The sequence below is a fragment of the Mobula hypostoma genome, chromosome 7 (assembly GCF_963921235.1).
Source record: "Mobula hypostoma chromosome 7, sMobHyp1.1, whole genome shotgun sequence".
NCBI lineage: Eukaryota > Metazoa > Chordata > Chondrichthyes > Myliobatiformes > Myliobatidae > Mobula > Mobula hypostoma.
Genome location: NC_086103.1, coordinates 88,871,373 through 88,888,661, shown reverse-complemented (window position 1 = coordinate 88,888,661; position 17,289 = coordinate 88,871,373).

Below are 17,289 nucleotides of genomic sequence, written 5' to 3'. Positions count from 1 at the left end.
CTTCATCCCTGCTGCTACCGGTGAAGCTCTGAAAGACTTGAAGGTGGCTAATGCTTTCTGTTGTTTAGGAAGGGCAGCAAGGATAAGTCAGGGGATTACAGGCCAGTCAGGCTGAAATCAGTAGTGGAGAAGTTCTTGGAGGGAATTCTGATGGAAAGGTTCTATCGGCAGTTGGATAGACAGAGTCTGATTAGGAAGAGTTAGCATAGCTTTGTGCATGGGAAGGCATTCAGGCAGTGAATGTTGTCTGTTTAGACGTCAGCAAGGTCTTCAACAAGGTCCCACATTGTAGGTTGGTCTGCAATGGAGGGACAGCTGGTTAGGTGGATTCAATATTGGCTCAGAGGGTGGTGGCTGAAGGGTGTTTTGGAATGGAGGTTGGTACTGGTGGTGTACTTGAGTGTTGGGTGGTGGCACTCTTGTTATTCATTGTTTAATTGCTTTGGATGCAAGAATGCAAGATCTGATCAGTAAGTTTGTGAATGATATAATATTAGGAGATGTTAGAAATAAGTGGCCTAGTGGTTAAGGCACTCGACTAACAACCTGAAGGTTGTGAGTTCGAGCCCCAGCCAAGGCAGTGTGTTGTGTCTTTGAGCAAGGCACTTAACCACACAGTGCTCTGCGACGACACTGGTGCCAAGCTGTATCGGCTCTTGCCCTTCCCTTGGACAACATCGGTGTCATGGAGAGGGGAGACTTGCAGCATGGGCAACTGCCGGTCTTCCATACAACCTTGCCCAGGCCTGCACCCTGGAGAGTGAAGACTTTCCAGGCGCGGATCCATGGTCTCACGATGGATGTCTTAAATTAAATTAGAAACATAGAAACATAGAAAACCTACAGCACCATACAGTCCCTTTGGCCCACAAAGTTGTGTCGAACAGGTCCCTACCTTAGAAATTACTAGGCTTACCCACAGCCCTCTATTTTTCTAAGCTCTATGTACTTATGCAAATGTCTCTTAAAAGACCCTATTGTATCTGCCTCTACCACTGTCGCCAGCAGCCCATTCCATGCACTCAGCACTCTCTGAGTAAAAAACATACCCCTGACATCTCCTCTGTACCTACTCCCCAGCACCTGAAACCTGTGTCCTCTTGTGGCAACCATTTCAGCCCTGGGAAAAAGCCTCTGACTATCCACACGATCAATGCCTCTCATCATCTTATACACCTCTATCAGGTCACCTCTCACCCTCTGTCGCTCCAAGGAGAAAAGGCCGAGTTCACTCAACCTGTTTTCATAAGGCATGCTCCCCAATCAGGGAACATCCTTGTAAATCTCCTTGTTGATAGTAGAGAGATTATCATAGGTTTTGAGGTATCTTGATCAGTAAGGGAACTGGGCTGAGGATTGGCAATAGATTTCAATAGAGTTAAGAGTGAGGGGTGCATTTTGGAAAGTCAAAACAGTGTAGAACTTATACAGTGAATGGTAGGGCACTAACAGTGTAATGAAACAGAAGGATTTAGGATCACAAGTGCAAAATTCATTGAAAACAGTGTCACAGGTAGACAGGGTGGCAAAAAAGGTGTTAGCATGCTGGCTTTATTCTGTCAAAACATCAAGTATAGAAGCTGAGATATTACATTGCTATTATGTAACTAATTCACAAGGTCACACTTGGAGTACTGTGTACGATTTTCCTTATGCTGTTACAGGAAAGAAATGATTAAATTGAAAAAAATGCAGAGAAGATTTGGGGATGTTGCCAGGACTAGAAGGTCTTGGTTGAAGATGTCATAGAGTTGTGGAAAACTGTAGCACAGAAACAGGGCCTTCTGTCCATATAGTCAATGTCAAACTATTTAAACTGCCGAATCCCATCGACTTGCACCCGGACCATAGCCCTCTATACCTTTCACATCCATGTACCTATCCAAACTTATCTTAAATTTAGAAATCAAAATTGCATCTACTACTTCACCTGTGAGTCAGCTGGGGTGATATATTGCGTCCGGTGCTCCCGATGTGGCCTTCTATATATTGGCGAGACCCGACGCAGACTGGGAGACCGCTTTGCTGAACACCTACGCTCTGTCCGCCAGAGAAAGCAGGATGTCCCAGTGGCCACGCATTTTAATTCCACATCCCGTTCCCATTCTGACATGACTATCTACAGCCTCCTCTACTGTAAAGATGAAGCCACACTCAGGTTGGAGGAACAACACCTTATATTCCGTCTGGGTAGCCTCCAACCTGATGGCATGAACATCAACTTCTCTAACTTCCGCTAATGCCCCACCTCCCCCTCGTACCCCATCCGTTATTTATTTTTATACACACATTCTTTCTCTCACTCTCTTTTTTCTCCCTCTGTCCCTCTGACTATACCCCTTGCCCATCCTCTGGGTTCCCCCCCACCTTTGTCTTTCTCCCCGGACCTCCTGTCCCATGATCCTCTCATATCCCTTTTGCCTATCACCTGTCCGGCTCTTGGCTCCATCCCTCCTCCTCCTGTCTTCTCCTATCATTTTGGATCTCCCCCTCCCCCTCCAGCTTTCAAATCCCTTACTCACTCTTCCTTCAGTTAGTCCTGACGAAGGGTCTCGGCCTGAAACGTCGACTGTACCTCTTCCTAGAGATGCTGCCTGGCCTGCTGCGTTGACCAGCAACTTTGATGTGTGTTGCTACCTGTGCTGACAGCTCGTTCCACACTCTCACAGCCCTGAGTGAAGAAGCTTGCCTTGAATATTTCACCTTTTACCCTTAATCCATGATCTCTCATTCTAACCTCCCAACCTCAGTACTTCCATTTACCCTATCTATACCCCCCATAATTTTCTACACTTCTATCAGATCTCCCCTCATTGTTCTATGCTACAGGAAATAATGTCTGAACCAATTCAAGCTTTCCTTATAACTTAGATCCTCAAGTCCTAGCAACATCCATTTTTATGCACTCCTTCCTGCAGTTAGGTGACCAAAACTGCACACAATATTCCAAATTAGGCCTTACCAATATCTTATATAACTTCACCATAATATCCAAACTCCTGTACTCAAATTTTTTGATTTATGAGGGTCAATGTACCAAAAACTTTCTTTATGGCCCTATTTACCTGTAACACCACTTTCAAGGAATAGTGGATCTGTATTCCCAGATCCCTATGTTTTCTGCACTCCTCAGAACCCTACCACTCTCCGTGTACGTCCGAACCTGGTTTGTCCTCCCAAACGGCAAATCCTCATGCTTGTCTGCTGTAAGCTTTGATAGTCTTCCTTGCTGTCGACTACACCCCCAGTCTTGGCGTAATCTGCACATTTGCTGATCCAGTTAATTGAATTATCATCCAGGTTATAGATGACAAACAATAAGTGAATCTGAAATAAAATTTAATGGAATCTTGGTGACATTGTCTTCCTGATCTTTTCAGATAAAAGCCTGAGATATAATCCTAAGTGACTAATCTCCTGGAATTTTTTGAGGATGTAGCTATGAAAATGGACAAGGGAGAGCCAGTGGATGTAGTGTACCTGGACTTTCAGAAAGCCTTTGATAAAGTCCCACATAGGAGATTAGTGGGCAAAATTAGGGCAGAGTACTGACATGGATAGAAAATTGGCTGGCTGACAGGAAACAAGGGATTAAAAGTAACATTAGCATATTTGCAGATGACACAAAGCTGGGTGGCAGTGTGAAATGTGAGGAGGATGTTATGAGAATGCAGGGTGACTTGGACAGGCTGGGTGAGTGGGTGGATGCATGGTAGATGCAGTTTAATGTGGATAAATGTGAGGCTATCCACTTCGGTGGTAAGAATGGGAAGGCAAATTATTATCTAAATGGAATCAAGTTAGGAAAAGGGGAAGTACAATGAGATCTAGGTGTTCTTGTACATCAGTCACTGAAAGCAAGCATGCAGGTACAGCAGGCAGTGAAGAAAGCTAATGACATGTTGGCCTTCATAGCAAGGGGAGTTGAGTATAGGAGCAAAGAGGTCCTTCTGCAGCTGTACAGGGCCCTGGTGAGACCACACCTGGAGTACTGTGTGCAGTTTTGGTCTCCAAATTTGAGGAAGGACATTCTTGCTATTGAGGGAGTGCAGCGTAGGTTCACAAGGTTAATTCCTGGGATGGCGGGACTGTCATATGTTGAACGATTGGAGCGACTGGGCTTGTATACACTGGAATTTAGAAGGCTGAGAGGGGATCTTATTGAAACATATAAGATTATTAAGGGATTGGACACACTGGAGGCAGGAAGCATGTTCCCGCTGATGGGTGAGTCCAGAACCAGAGGCCACAGTTTAAGAATAAGGGGTAGGCCATTTAGAACAGAGTTGAAGAAAAACTTTTTCACCCAGAGAGTGGTGGATATATAGAATGCTCTGCCCCAGAAGGCAGTGGAGGCCAAGTCTCTGGATGCTTTCAAGAAAGAGATGGATAGAGCTCTTAAAGATAGTGAAATCAAAGGTTATGGGGATAAGGCAGGAACTGGATACTGATTGTGGATGATCAGCCATGATCACAGTGAATGGCGGTGCTGGCTTGAAGGGCTGAATGGCCTACTCCTGCTCCTATTGTCTATTATTTTTCTAGACTGGAGCTTATTGATATCTTTACACCAAGAATGAGTCTGTCCACTTAGCTACCACTGCATAACTTCTTTCATTCACTAATTCAACCTTTAGAAACAACCTGGCCAAGGTTGACTGGAAAGGGACACTAGCAGGAAGGACAGCAGAGCAGTAATGGCTGAAGTTTCTGTGAACAATGCGGGAAATGCAAGACAGATATATTCCAAATAAGAAGAAATTTTCGAATGGAAGAAGGACACTACTGTGGCTGATGAGTGAAGTCAGAGCCAAAGTAAAAGTAAAATACAGGGCATACAAGGAAGACAAAGCTAGTGGAAAAATGGAGGATTGGGAAGCATTTAAAAACTTGCAGAAGGAAACTAAGAAGGTCATTAGGAAGGAAAAGATGAATTATGAAAGTTAGCTGGTGACTAATATCAAAGAAGATGGTAGAAGTTTTCTTAAGTAAATAAAGTGTAAGAGAGAGTTGAGGGTGATATAGGACCAATAGAGAATGACGCTGGAGATATTGTAATGAGAGATGCAGAAATGGCAGAGGAACTAAATGCGTATTTTAGAAACATAGAAACATAGAAAACCTACAGCACAATACAGGCCTTCAGCCCACAAAGCTGTGCCGAAAATGTCCTTACCTTAGAAATTACCCATAGCCCTCTATTTTTCTAAGCTCTATGTACCTGTCCAGGAGTCTCTTAAAAGACCCTATCGTATCCGCTTCCATCACCGTCGCTGGCAGCCCATTCCATGCACTCATCACTCTGTGTAAAAAACTTACCCCTGACATCTCCTCTGTATCTAATTCCAAGCACCTTAAAACTGTGCCCTCTCATGCTAGCCCTGAGGAAAAGCCTCTGACTATCCACACGATCAATGCCTCTCATCATCTTATACACCTCTATCAGGTCAGCTCTCATCCTTCGTTGCTCCAAGAAGGAAAGGTCGAGTTCACTCAACTGGTTATCAAGAGGCATGCTCCCCAATCCAGACAACATCCTTGTAAATCTCCTCTGCACCCTTTCTATAGTTTCCACATCCTTCCTGTAGAGAGGCAACCAGAACTGAGCACAGTACTCCAAGTGGTGTCTGACCAGGGTCCTATACAGCTGCAACATTACCTCTCGTCTTCTAAACTCAATCCCAGGATTGATGAAGGCCAATGCACTGAATGCCTTCTTAACTACAGTGGAAGACATCTACAGTATACCGGACATTCAAGAGTGTCAGGGAAGTCAAGTCGTCAAGTCAAGTCGCTTTTTATTGTCATTTCGAGAATAAACTGCTGGTACAGTACACAGTAAAAATGAAACAGCGTTCCTCTAGGACCATGGTGCTACAAGAAACAACGGAAAACTACACAAGACTACAGACCTACACAGGACTACATAAAGTTCTCAAAACAGTGCAGGGCAGTACAATAATTAATAAATAAATAAATAAATAAATAAATAAACAAAAGAATAGGCACAGTAGAGGACAATTTCAATATAATAATAAATGATGCAGGTATCAGTCTTAGTTCTGTAAGTACGTGCAATGAAAATTATGACTAAGAAGGTGCTCAGGAAGCTTAATGGTCTGAGGGTGGATAAATCTCCTGGACCTGATGGAATGCAACCTCGAGTTCTGAAGGAAGTAGCTGGAGAGATTGAGGAGGCATTTGCAATGATCTTTCAAGAATCGATAGATTCTGGCATTGTACTGGATGACTGGAAAATTGCAAATGTTAGTCTGCTATTTAAGAAGAGTGGGAGGGAGTAGAAAGGAAACTATAGACCTGTTAGCCTGACATCAGTGGTTGGAAGCAACACTTTCAGTACGGTGGATGAACTCAGCAGGTCGGGCAACATCAGTTAGAAATGATGAGTCGACGTTTCGGGCCGGAACCCTTCGTCAGGACTGAAGAATGAAAGATGGGGAAGGATTTGAGGAATGCTTGTAGCGTCAGTTGATAGACCAGTAATTTGAAAGACAAAGGGGTGGGGGAGGGGAAGTATTGATGTCATAGCCCTGAAAACAATGGGTGGTAGAAGAAGGAGGCGGAACCATGAGGGAGCTGGGGGAGGAGATAGAGTGAAATAGGGATAGAGGAAGGGAGGGGGAGGGAATTACCAGAAGCTGGAGAATTCTATGTTCATACCGAGGGGCTGGAGACTACCTCGATGGTATATGAGGTGTTGCTCCTCTCTCCCTTCCTCTATCCCTATTTCATTCTACCCCCTCCCCCAGCTCCCTCATGGTTCCGTCTCCTTCTTCTACTACCCATTGTTTTCAGGGTTATGAGGTCAATGCTTCCCCTCCCCCACCACCTTGTCTTTCAAATTACTGGTCTATCAACTGATGCTACAAGCATTCTTCAAATCTTTCCCCACCTTTCATTCTTCAGTCCTGACGAAGGGTTCCGGCCCAAAACGTCGACTCATTATTTTAAACTGATGCTGCCCAACCTGCTGAGTTCATCCAGCGTACTGGAACTGTTGCATAGAACATAGAACATAGAATAGTACAGCACAGTATAGGCCCTTCGGCCCACAATGTTGTGCCGACCCTCAAACCCTGCCTCCCATATAAGCCCCCACCTTAGATTCCTCCATATACCTATCTAGTAGTCTCCTAAACTTCACTAGTGCATCTGCCTCCACCACTGACTCAGGCAGTGCATTCCACGCACCAACCACTCTTTGAGTAAAAAACCTTCCTCTAATATCCCCCTTGAACTTCCCACCCCTTACCTTAAAGCCATGTCCTCTTGTATTGAGCAGTGGTGCCCTGGGGAAGAGGCGCTGGCTATCCACTCTATCTATTCCTCTTATTATCTTGTATTCCTCTATCATGTCTCCTCTCATCCTCCTTCACTCCAAAGAGTAAAGCCCTAGCTCCCTTAATCTCTGATCATAATGCATACTTTCTAAACTAGGCAGCATCCTGGTAAATCTCCTCTGTACGCTTTCCAGTGCTTCCACATCCTTCCTATAGTGAGGTGACCAGAACTGGACACAATACTCCAAGTGTGGCCTAACCAGAGTTTTATAGAGCTGCATCATTACATCGCGACTCTTAAACTCTATCCCTCGACTTATGAAAGCTAACACCCCATAAGCTTTCTTAACTACCCTATCCACCTGTGAGGCAACTTTCAGAGATCTGTGGACATGTACCCTGAGATCCCTCTGCTCCTCCACACTACCAAGTATCCTGCCATTTACTTTGTACTCTGCCTTGGAGTTTGTCCTTCCAAACTGTACCACCTCACACTTCTCCGGGTTCAACTCCATCTGCCACTTTTCAGCCCACTACTTGCATCCTATCAATGTCTCTCTGCAATCTTTGACAATCCTCTACACTATCTACAACACCACCACCAACCTTTGAGTCGTCTGCAAACTTGCCAACCCACCCTTCTACCCCGACATCCAGGTTGTTAATAAAAATCACGAAAAGTAGATCCCAGAACAGATCCTTGTGGGACACCACTAGTCACAATCCTCCAATCTGAATGTACTCCCTCCACCACCACCCTCTGCCTTCTGCAGGCAAGCCAATTCTGAATCCACCTGGCCAAACTTCCCTGGATCCCACGCCTCCTAACTTTCTGAATAAGCCTACCGTGTGGAACCTTGTCAAATGCCTTACTAAGATCCATATAGATCACATGCACTGCATTACCCTCATCCATATGCCTGGTCACCTCCTCAAAGAATTCGATCAGGCTTGTTAGACAAGATCTGCCCTTCACAAAGCCATGCTGACTGTCCCTGATCAGACCATGATTCTCTAAATGCCTATAGATCCTATCTCTATGAATCTTTTCCAACAGCTTTCCCACCGCAGACGTAAGGCTCACTGGTCTATAATTACCCGGACTATCCCTACTACCTTTTTTGAACAAGGGAACAACATTTGACTCCCTCCAATCCTCCGGTACCATTCCCGTGGACAACGAGGACATAAAGATCCTAGCCAGAGGCTCAGCAATCTCTTCTCTCGCCTCGTGGAGCAGCCTGGGGAATATTCCGTCAGGCCCCGGGGACTTATCTGTCCTAATGTATTTTAACAACTCCAACACCTCCTCTCCCTTAATATCAGCATGCTCCAGAACATCAACCTCACTCATATTGTCCTCACCATCATCAAGTTCCCTCTCATTGGTGAAAACCAAAGAGAAGTATTCATTGAGGACCTCACTCACTTCCACAGCCTCCAGGCACATCTTCCCACCTTTATCTCTAATCGGTCCTACCTTCACTCCTTTCATCCTTTTTTTCTTCACATAATTGAAGAATGCCTTGGGGTTTTCCTTTACCCTACTCGCCAAGGCCTTCTCATGCCCCGTTCTTGCTCTTCTCAGCCCCTTCTTAAGCTCCTTTCTTGCTTCCCTATATTCCTCAATAAACCCATCTGATCCTTGCTTCCTAAACCTCATGTATGCTGCCTTCTTCCTCCTGACTAGATTTTCCACCTCACTTGTCACCCATGGTTCCTTCACCCTACCATTCTTTATCTTCCTCACCGGGACAAATGTATCCCTTACATCTCACAAGAGATCTCTAAACATCGACCACATGTCCATAGTACATTTCCCTGCAAAAACATCATCCCAATTCATATCCGCAAGTTCCAGCCTTATAGCCTCATAATTTGCCTTTCCCCAATTAAAAAATTTCCTGTCCTCTTTGATTCTATCCTTTTCCATGACCAAGGCCTTTTCCATGCTCCAAGGCCAGGGAGCAGTGGTCACTGTCCCCCAGATGCTCACCCACTGAGAGATCTGTGACCTGACCCGGTTCATTACCTAGTACTAGATCTAGTATGGCATTCCCCCTGGTCGGCCAGTCCACATACTGTGACAGGAATCCATCCTGGACACACTTAACAAATTCTGCCCAATCTAAACCCTTGGAACTAATCAGGTGCCAATCAATATTAGGGAAGTTAAAGTCACCCATGATAATAACCCTGTTATTTTTGCACCTTTCCAAAATCTGCCTCCCAATCTTCTCCTCTGTATCTCTGCTGCTACCAGGGGGCCTATAGAATACCCCCAGTAGAGTAACTGCTCCCTTCCTGTTCCTGACTTCCACCCATATTGACTCAAAAGAGGATCCTGCTACATTACCCACCTTTTCTGTAGCTGTAATAGTATCTCTGACCAGTAATGCCACCCCTCCTCCCCTTTTTCCGCCCTCTCTATCCCTCTTAAAGCACTGAAATCCAGGAATATTGAGAATCCATTCCTGCCCTGGTGCCAGCCAAGTCTCTGTAATGGCCACTACATCATAATTCCATGTATGTATCCAAGCTCTCAGTTCATCACCTTTGTTCCTGATACTTCTTGCATTGAGGTACACACATTTCAGCCCTTCTACCTTACTGTCTTTACACCATTTATTCTGCTTCTCTTTCCTCAAAGCCTCTCTGTATGTTAGATCTCGCTTTACTCCATGCACTTCTTTCACTGCTCTATCGCTCTGGGTCCCATCCCCCTCGCAAATTAGTTTAAACCCTCCCGAACCATGCTAGCAAACCTACCTGCAAGGATATTGCTCCCCCTCGAGTTCAGGTGCAACCCATCCAATCTGTACAGGTCCTACCTTCCCCAGAAGAGATCCCAATGATCTAAAAATCTAAAACCCTGCTCCCTGCACCAACTCCTCAGCCACGCATTTAACTGCCATCTCCTCCAATTCTTACCATCTCTGTCACATAGCACTGGCAGCAATCCTGAGAACGTTACCCTTGAGGTCCTGTTCTTCAGCCTTCTGCCTAATTCCCGAAACTCACACTTCAGGACCTCATCCCTCTTCCTGCCTGTGTCGTTGGTCCCAACATTTATCACGACTTCTGGTTGCTTTCCCTCTCATACCAAGATGTCGTGCACCCAGACAGAGACATCCCAGACCCTTGCACCCGGGAGGCAACAAACCATGCGGGTGTCCTTCTCACGTCCACAAAATCTCCTGTCTGCTCCCCTGACTATAGAGTCTCCAATGTTGACAGCTCTCCTCTTCTCCATCCCACCCTTCTGCACCACAGGGTCAGACTCAGTGCCGGAGGCCCTGCCACCGTGGCTCACACCTGGTCGGTCGTCCCCGCCAACAGTATCCAGGACGGTAAACTTATTATTCAGGGGAATGGCTGCAGGGGTGCTCTGCACTACCTGTCTGCTCACCTTCACTTTCCCCCCTCTGACTGTTACCCAACGACCTGCTTCCGACAGCCTAGGTGTGACTACCTCCCTGCAGCTCTCATCTATGACTGCCTCATTCTCCCTTATGATCTTTGATCTTTGATCTTTTACAGCATCTGCAGATTATTTTGTGTTTACAATCAGTGGTTGGGAAGTTGTTGGAATCGATTGTTAGCGATGAGATTATGGAATACCTATAGGCACATGACAAGATAGGCTAAGGCCAGCATGGTTTCCTGAAAGGAAAGTCCTGCCTGACTAACCTACTGCAATTTTTTGAGAGCCTATGGAATTACAAGGGAGTTACTAGCATGGGTGGAGCTCTGGCTGATTGGCAGAAAACAGAGAGTGGGAATAAAGGGATCCTATTCTGGCTGGCTGCCGGTTACAGGTGGAGTTCCATAGGGGTTGATGTTGGGACCACTGCTTTTTACGATGTATGTCAATGATTTGGACTATGGGATTAATGGATTTTTGGCTAAATTTGTTGATGGTACAAAGGTAGGTGGAGGGGCTGGTAGTGTTGAGGAAACAGACAGCCTGCAGAGAGACTTAAATAGTTTAGGGGAATGGACAAAGAAGTGGCAAATGAAATACAATGTGAGAGTGTGTGGTCATGCACTTTAGTGGAAAAAATAAATGGGCAGATTATTATTTAGATGGGGAGAGAATTCAAAATGCAGAGATGCAAAAGGACTTGGGAGTCCTTGTGCAGGACATTCTAAAGGTTAACCTCCAGGTTGAGTCGGTGGAGAAGAAGGCAAATGCAATGTTAGCATTCATTTCTAGAGGTATAGAATATAAGAACAGGGATGTGATGTTGAGGCTCTATAAGGCACTCGTGAGACCACACTTGGAGTATTGTGGGCAGTTTTGGGCTCCTTATTTTAGAAAGGATATACTGACATTGGAGAGGGTTCAGAGAAGATTCACAAGAATGATTCCAGGAATGAAAGGGTTACCATATGAGGAATGTCTGGCAGCTCTTGGACTGTATTCCCTGGAGCTCAGGAGAATGAGGGGGGATCTCATAGAAACATTCCAAATGTTAAAAGGTCTGAACAGATTAGATATGACAAAGTAGGGGAGTCTAGGACAAGAGGGCATGACTTCAGGATTGAAGGGCATCCTTTTAGAACAGAGATACAGAGAAATTACTTTAGTCAGAGGGTGGTATTTGTTGGAATTTGTTGCCATGAGCGGATGTGGAGGCCAAGTCATTGGGTGCACTGAAGGCAGAGATAGAAAGGTTCTTGATTAGCCAGAGCATGAAAGGGCATGGGGAGAAGGCAGGGGAGTGGGGATGACTGGAAGAATTGGATCATGATTGAATGGGGGAGCAGACTTGATAGGCCGAATGGCCTACTTCTGCTCCTATATCTTATGGTCTTATGGTCTAATTCCATCTGTCCCTGAACTTGTATCTTTCTATAGTTTATTTTCTTTACTACCTCATGTCTCTTCATATTCTTCCTGTTCAACTTTCTCTCTCTTGTCTCAATTCCTATGGAAATTCAAGAACAGAACTTTCCTTTCTGATCAGAGAAGTTGCTAATGACTTCCTCTCCTCATATTCCTTTTCCTAACAAATCTGCTGTCGTCAAACCACCCCACACAGAAAAAAATTATTGATGACCCTGGCTTGCAAATTCACACTCCATTTTCAGCCTATTTTTCAAGTCCCTTAATGTGTTGTTGCCTTCAAAATCATTATGAACCTTTGTTTTGTTCATATCAGAATCAGCATTCAGCCTTGTTAAAACACTGAAATTGTGCAAAACCAACTTGTAACTAGGAACCTACACTCAATGGCCACTTTGTGAGGTACCTCCTATACCTCACAATGTATATTGTGGGGTCCTATATTGTGACCTCCTATACTTCACAATGTATGAAACCAGTGTTCATGGATTTTAGCTGCTGCAGCCCACTTATTACAGGGTTCCGCATTTTGTGCCTTCAGAGATGCTCTTTTGCACACCACTACTGTAACACGCAGTAATTTAGTCACCTTCCTGTCAGCTTGAACCAGTCCGGCCATTCTCCTCTGACCCCTCTCAATAACAATGTATTTTTGCCCACAGAACTGCTGCTCCCTGATTTTTTTTTGTGTTTTTGCACCATTCTGTATAAATTCTAGAGATTGTTGTGCATGATAATCCCAGGAGATCAACAGTTTCTGAGATATTCAGACCACACTATCTGGCAACAACAATCATCCCCTGGTCAAAGTCACTTAGATTATATTTCCTCCCCGTTCTGGTGTTTGGTCTGAACATCAAATAAAACCTATATGCTTCTATGCATTGAGTTGCTGGCACATGATTGGCTGATTAGATGTTGTGTATCAATGAGCAGATGTACATGTGTACCTAACAAAGTGGCCACTGAATGTATTTAAGCAGAACAGTTGGAGCTAAATTGATTTACAGCAATGACTACTTGTCTCTTAGGGCCTCACGGTGGTATTAGTTAGGAAGAATGATAATGTATGGTTCATGGTTTGAATGCATAATCTAGCTGGCAAATCATTGCAGCATTAAGATTATGCTGTGCTGTTGGAGGCAGCCTCCTTCCCAATCAACATTTTCTAACATTCCATCTGCAAGTCTGATAAATGCTAATGATATTGTGCTAAAGAAATGACTGTGGGGTTCTTTCTCACCAACAATACCAGAGTCAGAATTAGAATCAGAATCTGAATTATTATCAGTGACTTCAATGATGTGAAACTTGTTGTTTTGTGGCAGCAGTATACGTAAAATTCTTCTCCGTGGATTATCACCTTGTTGTAGTGGAGAAGTTTGTGTGGTCCTGTGATCCCGAGAGCGATGCCGTCTGGAGCTATGCTCCTGGTAGGGTCACCCATGGCAGTAAGGTCGAGGGTGAGATCCCTGACAAAGAACAATCCAACCAAGACCTCAACGGTGGAACAGGCGGACGAAGTTACTTCGAACTCAACGGCTGTGAAAGCGGATGAAGGCTGCAACAAATCTATCAGCTCCAATCGTTGTGGTTTCCAAGCCACTGGAATCAATAGGTTGATTTGTGAAGTATCGTGTGCTTCTTGGAGTGCAACATCAAGTACACGTTAAACAAATACACGCACAGGCATCTTCACTCTGTGGGCCACTTCTTCAGAATGAAGACCATCATCCTCGACCTCGAGAGATAGCCACGATGACGATGAAACATAAAATTAATGTAAGTTCAAAATAGTGCAAAATAAAGGAATAATGGACAGGTCAGAAATCTCATGACGGAGGGGAAGGGTTGTTCCTGAAGCATTGAGTGTGGGTCTTCAGGCTTCTGTACCTCCTTCCTAGTGGTACTAATGACCTGAATGGTGACGATCCTCAGTGATGGATGTCACTTTTGCCGTGTTCTTGAGGCACCCCTTCTCAAAGATGCCATCAATGGTGGGGAGGGTTGTGCCCATGATGGAGCTGGCTAAGTCTATAATCCTCTGCAGTCTCTTGCAATCCTGTGCTTTGGAGCCTTGATATCAGGTTGTGTTGCAAACATTCAGAATGCTCTCCACATACATCCATCAACATTTCTAAAAGTGTTTGGCTTAGGGTCAGTCCTTTGAGATACTGTACAGATGCCCAGGATCTTGAAGCTGAACACCCTTTCCACTACTCACCAATTAATGATGACTGCTGTGTATTCTCCTGACTTCCCCTTCCTGGTTTACAATTAATTCCTTCATCTTGCTGACACTGACTGTTGTTGCAACACCATTTGGGCGCTCATGGTAGCGAAGCAGTTAGCGCAAGGCTATAACAGCTCAGGGCATCGGAGTTCAGAGTTCAGTTCCAATGTACGCCCTCCCATGGAACATGTGGGTTTTCTCTGGGTTCCTCTCACATACCAGATAGTAGGTTAATTGGTCATTGTAAATTGTTCTGTGATTAGGCTAGAGTTAAATCAGGAGTTGCCAGATAGATTAGCTAGAAGGGTATAATCCATGCTGAATCTCAATAAATAAATAAAATTATATTAAACCAGCTGATTTATCTCATTCTTGTACCCCTCTTCTCTGCTTGTGTTGTATTACCTGATGTTTTATTTGTTTGTGAGCTTTACATGCCTTAAATTACAGCTATAAGGTGGGGGTGGGGGCAGTTCAAGGAAGATGTGCAAGGCAGGCTTATGCTGCCAAAAGTGTTTCTGAAGGCAGATATCATGCAGTGTTTAATAGGTTTTTAGATAGGCACCAGAACATGCAGAGAAGGGAGGAATCTCGGCAATGTATAGACAGAATGGATTAGTTTCATCAGGCATCATTAGCTTTATCAGTTCAGCACATCATAAGTCCCTATGTGGAACTCTGCTATGTTCAATATTCTATGTTAGGAATGCAAAAATGATTGTGAATGAAAAAAGAATTTGGGCTGGGATTGCCGATTGGTTGTATTGAAGGATCTCTGAGATTGTTCCAGTAGTTGTGTTTTTAATGGTGAAAACTGAGGGACTCAAGGTTCTTCTCAATCTCAGCACCTTTGAATTTTGATGTGAATTGAATCATATCAGTCAAATGCCATTAACTATCCGAGATTTATATACGTATCTTTTGTGTAATTCAACAGATTAAGTGATTTGCTTAACCATTTCAAATCACAATACAGTACTGCAAAGGCTTTAACAGTCAAGAGTTTCACAGCTATAAATACACTTGAAAGAAAGTATTCATTTCACATGGGACTGTGTTTATGATAGGAGGCCACAGATGTAAAATTTAGAACATTTCTGCACAAACAGTGCCCTAAAGGCTATTTAATTTGTTCCAAAAATAACAGGGTTCTCTCTTGTTGAGCTGTGTTTGGTGAGTGATTAATTAAATTTATACATCTTTCTGCCCATAAGATATATAAAAGATTGTATGTTTATGATTAATGTACATTTTAAGGTCTTGTATTTAAGATAGGCAAGTTCCTTATGTAATCAAATTATGAATAATTGGCAGTATTTGAAACTGTTAAACAAAAACATTTACATATTTTCTTTTTTTGAAGTTGCATAAATATTTAGATTCCAGTAATTATCCCTGATTTGACCAACAGAAGGTTCAGATGACAAGTCTGCGGTACTTGATGCCTATGCTGTACTGCTCTGATCACTGATAACTTGAGCTGTTTTCCAGCATGCTATTACCTTTAGATGTTGGTTTCTGCTGCGCTGGTTGCCAGTGTTACTCGCCAAACTTTTTATTCCAGGAGAGTGAGCACGAGGAACGAAATCAATAACAGTATGGAAAATATTTCACAGAGACTGTTGTAATGTGAGCATTATTAAAAGTAAGTTAATACTTGTGGTAACTTCTACTTTGAAAAAGGCACACTCGACAACTTCATGCCCAAAGAAACCACATAATCTCGAACGTCAAAACTGATATGTACATATAGAGGCTGTAAGTAAACTGGAAGTAAAAGAATGGAAGCAAACCACACCCCCTCCCATTATCCTAATTAGTATTAACTTACTTTTCATAATGCTCACATAACAACACTTCTCCCCATTTAAAATCCAACATTTCCCAAATGTAAAAACTAGGAAATAAAAACAGTGGTGTTATTAACTTGCGTACCCCTGAAAACTTATACTAGTATCTCAGCAACAGTTTATCAATACAAAACATTTGGAAAACATGACAGATTCAACATTCCATATAACCATATAACAATTACAGCACAGAAACAGGCCATCTCAGCCCTTCTAGTCTGTGCCGAATGCTTACTCTCACCTAGTCCCACCGACCTGCACTCAGTCCATAACCCTCCATTCCTTTCCTGTCCATATAGCTATCCAATTTAACTTTAAATGACAATATTGAGCCTGTCTCTACCACTTCTACTGGTAGCTCATTCCACACAGCTACCACTCTCTAAGTAAAGAAGTTCCCCCTCGTGTTACCCCTAAACTTTTGCCCCCTAACTCTCAACTCATGTCTTCTTGTTTGAATCTCCCCTACTCTCAATGGAAAAAGCCTATCCATGTCAACTCTATCTATCCTCTATCAATTCCCCCCTCAACCTTCTACACTCCAAAGAATGAAGACCCAACTTGTTCAACCTTTCTCTGTAACTTAGGTGATGAAACCCAGGTAACATTCTAGTAAATCTTCTCTGCACTCTCTCCATTTTGTTGACATCTTTCCTATAATTCAATGACCAGAACTGTACACAATGCTCCAAATTTGGCCTTACCAATGCCTTGTAAAATCTTAACATTGCATCCCAACTCCTATACTCAATGCTCTGATTAATAAAGGCCAGCAAAAGTTTCTTCACCACCCTATCCACATGAAATTCCACCTTCAGGGAACTATGCACCATTATTCATAGATCCCTCTGTTCTACTGCATTCTTCAATGCCCTACCATTTACCATGTATGTCCTATTTTGATTAGTCCTACCAAAATGTAGCACCTCACATTTTTCAGCATTAAACTCCATCTGCCATCTTTCAGCCCACTCTTCTAACTGGCCTAAATCTCTCTGCAAGCTTTGAGAACCTACTTCATTATCCACAATGCCACCTATCTTAGTATCATCTGCA